This window comes from Ascaphus truei, chromosome 1, assembly GCF_040206685.1.
Source record: "Ascaphus truei isolate aAscTru1 chromosome 1, aAscTru1.hap1, whole genome shotgun sequence".
Lineage (NCBI taxonomy): Eukaryota > Metazoa > Chordata > Amphibia > Anura > Ascaphidae > Ascaphus > Ascaphus truei.
This window is the reverse complement of record NC_134483.1, coordinates 169,304,517-169,315,667: the sequence shown is the minus strand read 5'-3', so window position 1 is coordinate 169,315,667 and position 11,151 is coordinate 169,304,517.

The following is an 11,151-nucleotide window of genomic DNA, read 5'->3' as shown; positions in this document are numbered from 1 at the left end:
ATTTAGTATCATCAGCAAAGATGGAGACTTTACTCTCGATGACAACCTCAAGGTCATTAATAAACAAGTTAAAAAGCAGGGGTCCCAGTATCGATCCCTGAGGTACTCCACTCACGACTTTAGCCCAACCTGAAAAAGTTCCATTTATGACAACCCTCTGTTGTCTGTCCTTTAACCAGTTTTAAATCCAGGTGCATATATTATTACGGAGTCCAATTTTCTTTATTTTGTACACCAACCTCTTGTGTGAAACCGTATCAAAAGCCTTTGCAAAAACTAAGTAGACCACAACAACTACATAACCCTGGTCTAAATTCCTACTTACCTCCTCAAAGAAACAAATAAGGTTAATTTGGAAGGATCTATCCTTCATAAATCCATGCTGACTATTACTAATAATTTTGTTTTCCATTAGGTATTCCTGAATATTATCCCGTATTAAACCTTCAAGTATTTTCCCCACTATTGAAGTCAGGCTTACAGGTCTGTAATTCCCCAGTTGTGATCTAGCTCCCTTTTTAAATATAGGCACCACATCTGCTTTACGCCAATCTTGTGCTACTGAGCCTGTGGAAATGGAGTCCTTGAATATTAAATATAATGGTTTGGCTATTACTGAGCTTAACTCCTTGAGAACTCTTGGATGTATGCCATCGAGGCCAGGCGCCTTATTTACTTTAATTTTTCAAGCCACTTATGAACTTCTTCCTCAGTTAACAAATTGTTCATTTATATAGAGTTTATGGCTTCCTCCTGCGGCACTACTATTGAACTTGATTCCTCCCTGGTAAACACAGAGGCAAAACATTTGTTTAATACCTCAGCTTTTTCCTTATCTCAAATAATCTGCCTACCCGTCTCACACTGAAAGGGTCCAATATTTTCTTTTCTCATTTTTTTGTTATTAAGGTACTTAAAGAACTTTTTAGGGTTCACCTTACTTTCTATTGCAATCCTTTTTTCATTATCCATTTTTGCTCATTTGATTGCCCTTTTGCAATTTTTGTTACAGTCCTTATAATTCTGATACGATGTCTCTGTCCCTTCTGACTTAAAGAATCTAAACGCCTTCCTCTTCTTGTCCATTTCCTCCCCTACCTGTTTATTTAGCCACATTGGTTTTGACTTATTTCTTTTATACTTATTACCGAAGGGTATACACTGATAAGTGTGCTTTTCTAACAATGTTTTAAAGACTGCCCATTTATCTTCTACATTTTTCCCTGCAAAAACATCATCCCAATGTATTACTTGTACTGTAGATTAGATCTCAGTTTATTCAAATCTGCCTTTCTAAAGTGTAAGGTCTTTGTTGAACCCAAGTAATCTGTTTTTTGATAATGTATTTCAAATGAGACCATGTTATGATCACTGTTACCCAATTGTTCCAGGACTTGAATATTTGTTATTAGTTCTACATTGTTTGATATTACCAATTCCATTATTGCCCCTCTCCTGGTTGGTTCCTCAATAATTTGGGTCCTATTAGCTCTGAAGGTAAGAAGCAGTCTTTGGTCTGTATATCCACCTAGATGACATAGATGTCCGAATATGAGTCTCAACATCATGAACGATAATACTATAGGACCCTATTCAGTCATCTAGGTCAACAAAAGGGAAAGACCGACTGGAACCTGTTTCTTACCTTCGGAGCTTCTGGAGACTGCACACGGATATGGAGACGGCTGCACAGCTCATCTAAAAGGTTGGAATTGGCTTATCTTCTCTACTGATGCCCCAACAGGATTAATTCTGCAGGGTGTCATGCAGAAGCATAGACCCCTGCATATTTAATCAAACCAGGGGCAGAGTAGCATGTAATGTGTGCAAAATAATCTTAGTGGTTGTTAATCCCTGCAGTGTAAGTGTGGCTAACTAACCTATTGCAGGTGTGCTGTACTAGAACATTAGTAGTAAACTGACAACACCACGTACTGTAAATACATCTTTTTTTTATTGGGGTTGAGGTAGCATTACTTAAAAAAAATATTCTGTATAAATATTACACAATGTGCAAAGATAACAAAAAGGTTTCTCTTTTTTCTTAAATATCCTTTAAAAGGCTAAAATAAATCTGTGTAAGATAACAAAAAGGTTTATTTAAAAAAATAAATATCCAGTAAACACAGTTTGATAACAAAAAAAAAGGCTGTGGACTCTTCCTAAAGCATGCAGTACACTTCTGCTAAGAAAAATAAATCAGATATTCATTTGGATATATTTAGCCAAAAAAGAATCTCATTTTGGAGACAGCTAAAACAAGGAGTTAAATGTACATTTTACAAGAATAGCAAAACCATTTCTTTTTATTACTAAATTTTGAGAAAACTGTATGGCTTACAAACACATGTCTTTAAAAAGGAATCACATGGGTATCACTGCTGATTTCAGTCATTCTAATGTAGCATCTTTTATATATCAGTGTCCCCAGATGCTCTACAAACTGTATACTCTGGTGTCACTCCATGTAGCAAGTAGTGTGGTTCCGTGGCATGCCGTTCTTATGCTGTCTGAAATTATTTTGTGGTCAGACAGAATTATTATATCTGTTGTTGCAGTTCAGTGTATGTCCGGCAGATGGCGAACTGAATATTTTTCCTATGGGACTCTGACTGTTACTTTGCGTTCAATGTCTGAAGCAGGTGTCTTACAGTACAGTAGTCAGAGATAAAATGTACAGTATGTATTTTCTTTGTTTAGTGACCTAGTACTGTCAATATTGTATCTAATGTCGGTGTTTCACATTTGATTAAAAACCAGTATGTATTTAATGGAATCTGTGTCAGACATTAACTTCATTTCTGAGTGTTGCATGGGACATGATGACAACTCCTTGCAGCAAAAGACCAGCTTGCAGTTATGCATACAGTATATGATATATTTCGCAATTGACAACTGTGCTGTATACAACGTGACGCCCCCCCCCCCCCCTCTTGGTGCAGGAAACTCTCCCAGCAAAACTGCCAGGTAAGACGCAAACAGTGTTCTAATCAATGCATGCCATGTCTCTTCCCTCCAACCTCCCCCCCCCCCCCAAAAAAAATCTAAGGTACTTTAAAACCTCTAGTCCTACTGTAAAGTGCAGTAGCACATGCAATGCATGCTTTGTCTTCTCCAACCCTCCTCAAAAAATAGAAGATACTGTTTAACAATGGACTGTACTGGCGTCATGGTATAATAATTTTTTTCTATTTCTGTTTTCTATTTTGCATGTCTGGAGCTGGGCAAAGACAACGTGCAGGACCCCACCCCGTGTATAGGAAACTCTCCCAGCAATACTGCCAGGTAAGACTCAGTGCTCAAACCCATGCATGCCATGTCCCTTCCCCCCAACCCCCCAAAACCTAAGGTATTGTAAACCTCTAGTCCTATTGTAAAGTGCTGTAGCCCATGTCATGTCATGCTTTGTCACCTCCAACCCCCCAAAAGCAGAAGATACAAGGCACTGTAGTCATAATGTACTGTTCGCCATGTCATGCCCTTTCCCCCCCAAATCCCCCAAAACCTAAGGTACTTTAAAACCTCTAGTCCTACTGTAAAGTGCAGTCTCGCATGCAATGCATGCTTTGTCTCCTCCAACCCCCCCAAAAGCAGAAGATACAAGGCACTGTAGTCATAATGTACTGTTCCCCATGTCATGCCCTTTCTTCACAAACACCTCAAAAATCTGGATTATGTACGGTACGATTGTAAATATATAATATTGTCTCTTTCTTTACAGACCAAGATGTCCAAAAGCACCATCCATTAAGAAGAAAAAGACAACATTGTAAATTTGGAAGATGAGGCGACATATTTTTGTATTATGCATTTTTCCTTTGTTATCCAGAAAAAAAAAAATGTTCATTCTGTACATATAATTTTTTGATGTGGTATGTTTTACTGTTTACACACTTACAGTAGTACAGGTACACCGTACTGTACATAAAGTTGTAAAGGCATATATATATATATATATATATATATATATATATATATATATATATATATATATATATATATATATACATATCTGACATACAGTACAGTACCGTATACAGTACATATCTTGAACTTAAGTTGCTTTTAGTGCTTAAATAGTACTATATAATTAAGTACTGATGTACAGTAGTTTAAATATAGTATATCTAAATACTGTTAATCTTTGACATACAGTACACTATAAAAATCTTTAAAATCAAGTACACACTACAATGTAAAGTTCTAAATGCATTTAAATATATAAAACTGTCTAATTGAGATACTGTACAGTATATTACAGTTTATGACTACTGTAGCACATACTGCTGCGGCCAAGTTTATTCGAGCATTTGCCCGTTCTTGGCCGCAGCAGTAGCCTGGCGCGCGCCCGAGGGTGACGGGCGCGCGCCGAAGCAGCGGAAGAGCGCCCTCCGATCGGGGCGCTCTCCCTACCGCTGCCGGGTCCGCCGGGTCCCCCGGAACCCCCTGCCGCCGTCCCCCACATCGCGGGACACCAGGGCTCCCTCGGGGAGCCCTGGACGCGCGTGCAGGGGGCGCAGGCTCCCGAAGACGCGTGACCGCGCGTCTATGACGCGCGGCACGCCGAGGGGCGGCCACTAGCAAGCCGGGAAATCTCCCGGCTTGCGGATCTGGCCGATGCGCAATAAAGCGTGTCGGTAGTGTAAACAGTGTTTTTACTATATACAGTACAGTACTGTAGATACACAAAGAGCAGTACTATAGTACAACAGATACAATTGACAATTTGACATACGCACATGCGCAGAAATGTGATGACACGCATACGCATTTCAACAAGTTTCCAATTTGATATACACGCATGTGCAGAAATGTGATGACACACATGCGTTTCAACAAGATCCAATTTGACAGACACACATGCGCAGAAATGTGATGACACGCATATGCGTTTCAACAAAGTTCCAATGTAATATAAACGCATGTGCGGATTATATATTTTACATTCGGAAGGAGAGCGAGGTTGTATTTTTGTATTATTCGTTTTAACTTTATTTTCCTGTACAAATAAAATATTTAATTCATTAAAAATGTAATGTGGCGGGTATAAAAACAGTATTATCTCTATCATCGTGTATATATATAAATATATATATATATATATATATTATATATATATATATATATATATACAGTGGTTGACAAATCACCAAAAAATCTACTCGCCACACAAAAAAATCTACTCGCCACCTAGTACCAAACGTGTGCTGCTTGGGCCAATATTTACTCGCCCGGGGGTTAAATCCACTCGCCTGGGGCGAGCAAATGTATAGGTTTGTCGAACATTGTATATATATATATATATATATATATATATATATATATATATATATATATATATATATATATAAATATATATATATACATATATATTGTGACATAGTCCAAACATGTTAGGCAGCTTTCTGCCCTGTTTTAGGTCAGAAAGTGCAGGAATAGTTAAAAATGATCCATTCCACAGTTTCACATTAACTCAGGCTGCTGGATGGAAAATCCAGACCACAGGTTACAATGGGTCTAGTTCTCCCTCACCTGCTCTCCTAATCACTAGCACAGGTATTTAGAGCAGAGAGGTTTGCATTTCAGTCCCTCTCCTTAGAGCCTGGGGGCTGGGGGTGTCACTGCTCCCCTGCATCCAGTTTCGGGGTGGACGGCCCCTCCAAGTATCACAGTACCAGAGGATTTGCCTGGACACTTGGGACCGAGTTCCCACCACGAACAGATAAGACAAACAAATATGTATTGCTGTTTCTAAAGACTATGCTGTATCTAGTGACCCTAAATGAGAGGGCATTGTTTTAAGCTGGGGAACCAGGTTAGTTGGCCCAGCAGCAGTTAGAGGCTGATTATGATGTGTAGTTAGATCCCTGAAAGGGATAGAATTTTGTTTATATAATTTGGTTTCTTGTTACTTGAAATAACAGTGTGGGAAATACTATGACACTGATATAAGTGAACCGCTGAATGAAAATGTCTGAGTGCCTCTAACCTACACATGTTAAAGCTGCAGTACCTTACTTGGATGAAAATAAAGCAGGCAGAAGCCTGAGTTAAGCAACGTAATATTTTGCATGTTCCTGTTTGTTGTATAATTAACCCTAGAAGACTGTGTCGGGAAGAACCCATACAGACGTCAGCGCTACAAAAGAGGGGCGTTTGTCACATATGGTGGAGAATGCGGGTCGACACTAAAAAGTCTGTGGGTTTGCAAATAAATGCGGGGGTTTAAAATGGCCACCCAGCTGAACTAAAGTACAGATGCTATGAGTGAAGTCTGTCCCACTGTGTATATCATTTGTGCTTCTAGCATACACAGAGAATGCGCGAAGTGTGGATGCAATAGCACCTTGAACCCAAACAGAAAACCAAAATGTTTTGCTGAAGAAAAAAAAAAAATTGCATCTAGCAAGTGCTGTTTGTAAAGCTAATGCCTTTTGCTGAAGTGAGTGAATTTGCAGCTAGCAAGTGCTGTATGTAAGTTGCTGAAGTGAGTGAAATTGCAGCTAGAAAATTGTCCCGGCCGGGTTTCTAAAATGGCCAACGTGAAATGTTTGTTGTGTAATGTACGTAACCATACAAAACAATGTCCCTTCAGGCCATACTATGATCACGACCCTGGAGGAGAGCCGTACCCACAGATGAATTTAGTATGCTGGGCCTGTTGTGAAGTAGGTCACATGGAAGATGTGTGCCCCAAAATTTTCAAAGACAAACAGCTGCAAAAGCAAGCAACGCCCTGTGAGTGCAAGCAAAATGTGGAAGCTACCAGTGAGTGTGTGCCCAGTACCACTGATATCTCTGGAGCTAATAAAGCAAAGAGAAAGAAGGCGAAAAAGAAAACTGTTCCTCAAGTTACAGGGGAAGTGACCGAGCCACTTGAACCTGCACTGTCTGGACATGCGTCAGAAAGGCGCCGAGATGTGCTGCAGACCAGAGTGACCGGCAGAATTGTCACGGGAATAGTGGCAAAGGAATGGAGGAGCAAAGGAAAGCTGAATCCTTGATCCAGGATAAAGAGGCTTTGGTTTCTGCACTCCAAGCTGCCCGCCATGATTATGAAGTCCTGTGGCAGGGAGTGATGGAGAAGCGAGAATGGAGCAAGAAGGAGCGAGAATGTTGGAAGAAGGAGCGAGAAGCGAACGCCGAGTTACAGAGGTGTATACTTCCAGCTTTATAGGAGTACAAGGCTTTGAAGAAAACAGAGTCTCTCTTACGGAGTGAGCTGGAAGAGGTGACGACTAGGCTGGAAAAGGCCAACACCGTAATTGCTATCCTAAAACAGAAATACGGGACAGCTCTACAAGAGGTTCACGCGCTCAGCACAGAGGTGCAAAACTCATGCCTGGAGGGCCACGGTCTGAACGCAGAGCTGGGAATGTTGAAGCAAACCCATGAGATTGCCCTATGTGATTTAGAGACTGTAAAGCACGAAAATGAGAGTCTGAAAATGAAAAATTCAGATTTGACTGACCAAGCAGAAAAAGTGAAGAAACAGTTGACTCGGGAAAAAGAAGTGCTGGAAGCACTACAGAATGCATTGATGCACACTCAGACCCAGCACCAGGAAGAAATTGACGCTCTGAGAACAGAATTGCGAGATGTATGCACAAAACAAAATTCTCTCGCGGAGGAACTTAACGTATTGAAAAAGGAGAAAAGCATTCAAATAATTCAGAAGCACTGCAAAGCTCTTATCCAAGGAAGAAGGGAAAGAGAAAATTATCGGCGTAAACGCGCCGCAACTATCATCCTACAGGCTGCCTACAGAGGGATGAAAATTCGTCAGTTTAATCGCCGGAATAAAGCAGCCTGTGTTCTTCAATCATTCTACCGTGTCCGCATGGTACGAAACAGGTTCCTCATTATGAAAGGAGCAACTATAAAAATCCAGTCTCTGACTAGGATGACACAGAACAGGATTCACTATCAAACCCAGAGAAATGCATCACTGGTTATCCAGCGGTACTTCCACCTGAATAAATGTAGGCCTCAGGAAAGGGAGGTCCAAGACTACATGCCTGCCGGCTGCAAAGGTAAAATGCCACAGGGTACAGCCGGAGTTAGTGAGAGCCCCATCAAGGTGAATGTGCTCCAGGTAATCAGTGCTTCATCTTCTAAGTACCATATAATTGCCCCAAAGGGAAAATCCCAAATCTCTGAGAGTGATGATCGTGAGAAAATACATGGCAGTAAGAAGTACCATAAAGGTTCAAAGGTTGCAAAGTAAAAGCGACGAAGGTCAACGCTGGCCTTGAATTTTTCCGGATCTCGCCACTCTGGGCTACAATATAAAGACAAAGACTATCTGGCCCCAGAGTTCCGTCAGAAGCTAAAGAAACAGTCCAGTCATTTGCAGGTTGCAGCGGGTGTTGAAATGAAGTCAGAGAATGTAATGGACTGGAAGTCAAGAAAAAAAAAAAAAGAAAAAATGTTTGGGAATTGACCGATTTTTATGTTATACGAGTGGACTATGTCACTTAACTTTGCAAATAAGCTAGTGTAATTATGCTATATTAGGCCTCTAGAATAAGCATTTTGAAATATTGCAATGTTATTTTTTTCTCTTCATTGAAAATGTAGGTAAAACTACAAATTAATATACAGGGTTGGTGGCCCTTAAGATTACAAGGCTGTAGTTAAAAAATATATATAAAAAAAAAAATATATATATATTGGTAGCTTACAATATAGAAAAAAAAATACCCTTTTCGGTTGGTAAATATATAATGAGGTTCATATTCTAGAGTAGAAAAAGAAAAACCCAGGGAGGTAATAGAAACTGTCTGGTTTTGCGAGTATATTTAGCATATCCTGGGTTATAAGAATGTGTGCTAGACATTTATTTTTCAAAATAGTTCAATAATAGAGGGCAACAAAATATGTTTGCCAAGTATAGTCTCTTATGATGAAAACTATTGTCCATAATTGCCGTGGAAAAAAGTTCATATTTGTGTCATGTGTGCTTAATATTGTACTGGGCAGTTATCTCAAATATTTCAGGTAGGACGCTCACCCCAGTGAGGTCCATGGCCGCTCACCCCAGTAGGTGTGAGCTGGGGAGGGGGATATGTGACATAGTCCAAAGATGTTAGCAGCTTTCTGCCCTGTTTTAGGTCAGAAAGTGCAGGAATAGTTAAAAATGATCCATTCCACAGTATCACATTAACTCAGGCTGCTGGATGGAAAATCCAGACCACAGATTACAATGGGTCTAGTTCTCCCTCACCTGCTCTCCTAATCACTAGCACAGGTATTTAGAGCAGAGAGGTTTGCATTTCAGTCCCTCTCCTTAGAGCCTGGGGGCTGGGGGTGTCACTGCTCCCCTGCATCCAGTTTCGGGGTGGACGGCCCCTCCAAGTATCACAGTACCAGAGGATTTGCCTGGACACTTGGGACCGAGTTCCCACCACGAACAGATAAGACAAACAAATATGTATTGCTGTTTCTAAAGACTATGCTGTATCTAGTGACCCTAAATGAGAGGGCATGTTTTAAGCTGGGGAACCAGGTTAGTTGGCCCAGCAGCAGTTAGAGGCTGATTATGATGTGTAGTTATATCCCTGAAAGGGATAGGATTTTGTTTATATAATTTGGTTTCTTGTTACTTGAAATAACAGTGTGGGAAATACTATGACACTGATATAAGTGAACCGTGCCTCTAACATACACATGTTAAAGCTGCAGTACCTTACTTGGATGAAAATAAAGCAGGCAGAAGCCTGAGTTAAGCAACGTAATACTTTGCATGTTCCTGTTTGTTGTATAATTAACCCTAGAAGACTGTGTCGGGAAGAACCCAGACAGACGTCAGCGCTACAAAAGAGGGCGTTTGTCACAATATATATATATATATTAAGGTTATGGTGGGTAAAAAAAAGTGACAAAAACCCTCCACAGTAAAGCATATAAGACATGCAAATGAGCATACAGTAATATTTCCATTTGCTATATATATATATAAATACACACACACACATATATATAGTATACTGTATGCACTTATGAATTACAACTTCCTACTAGCTATATTCGTATATATGTATATTTATAGCTCTAAACGTGAGTACACACAACAGTAGGGTGTGAAGTACGCTGAACATTTTATTACACAAGATAATCCCTCCTTGTATTAGGGATCCTGAAAACTGAAAAAGGGGCTTGTTAACTATGATAATATCCCCTGGGATAACTGCTATGAAAGAATGACTCACTAATTGCCGAAAGATTATCTCCAAGTAGTTGACAAACTATTAGCAGCTGACACTCCTGCTTCCTTTCAGTACTTTACCTGCTGCAACAAAATCTGTATCTGTAAGAGAAAAATAAGTTTAACACTACATTCCATTTGACAGACCCCAAGTTCTAAAACAACTGGCAAAACATTGCTTATGTGATTAATATAATTATTGCACATTTGGACCATTAGAGTGTTTTCCCAGTAACTATGGATCACTATAATAAGCTCTTCTTTGTTCGCGAGCATGACAAATTTCAAATGCAACACTTTTATACAGGGAAAGGGGAACATTCATAAAGTATAACTAGTTATACTTTCCTGAATAACACAGTACTGTGCAGAGACAGGGGCACAGTAAGATACTGTACATTTACTGTTATACAGTACTGTATCTAATTACTGTATACAGCACAGTGTAACTCTTATACATGGTATTTGCAACACTCAGATACATTAGAATTATTGTTCTGTCTAATAAAATGAACAATTAATAAAACTGAAACACAGGGACTTACCTTCAAATATAATTATAATGTCCTGGTCCACATCTCCAGATTACCCCCACACATGGGTCTTGAGTGGATGCTTGGGCCATGGTTTCAAGGCTAAACCTTTTTATTCCAGAAAGCCATAGCAGCAAATCTTTCAAGGGTGACTTATGTTTCAGCCGAAAATATAACATCATCAAACCTTTATCCAAAGCCATCATCACTGCCCTTTTGTGGCATCATCAGGCTCATGGCTGGAGTTTTCAGGGCAAGGGGGATGACAATCTATATTAAACAAAATAAAGAGGCTACAGAAATGATTTTAATCTAATAAAGTTTTGAACAAAATATTTTTAAATTGAGCACTATTATAGTTATTGTTTAATTCTTCTTTTCATTCTATTTTTTTCAGGTTTGGCTGGCCGA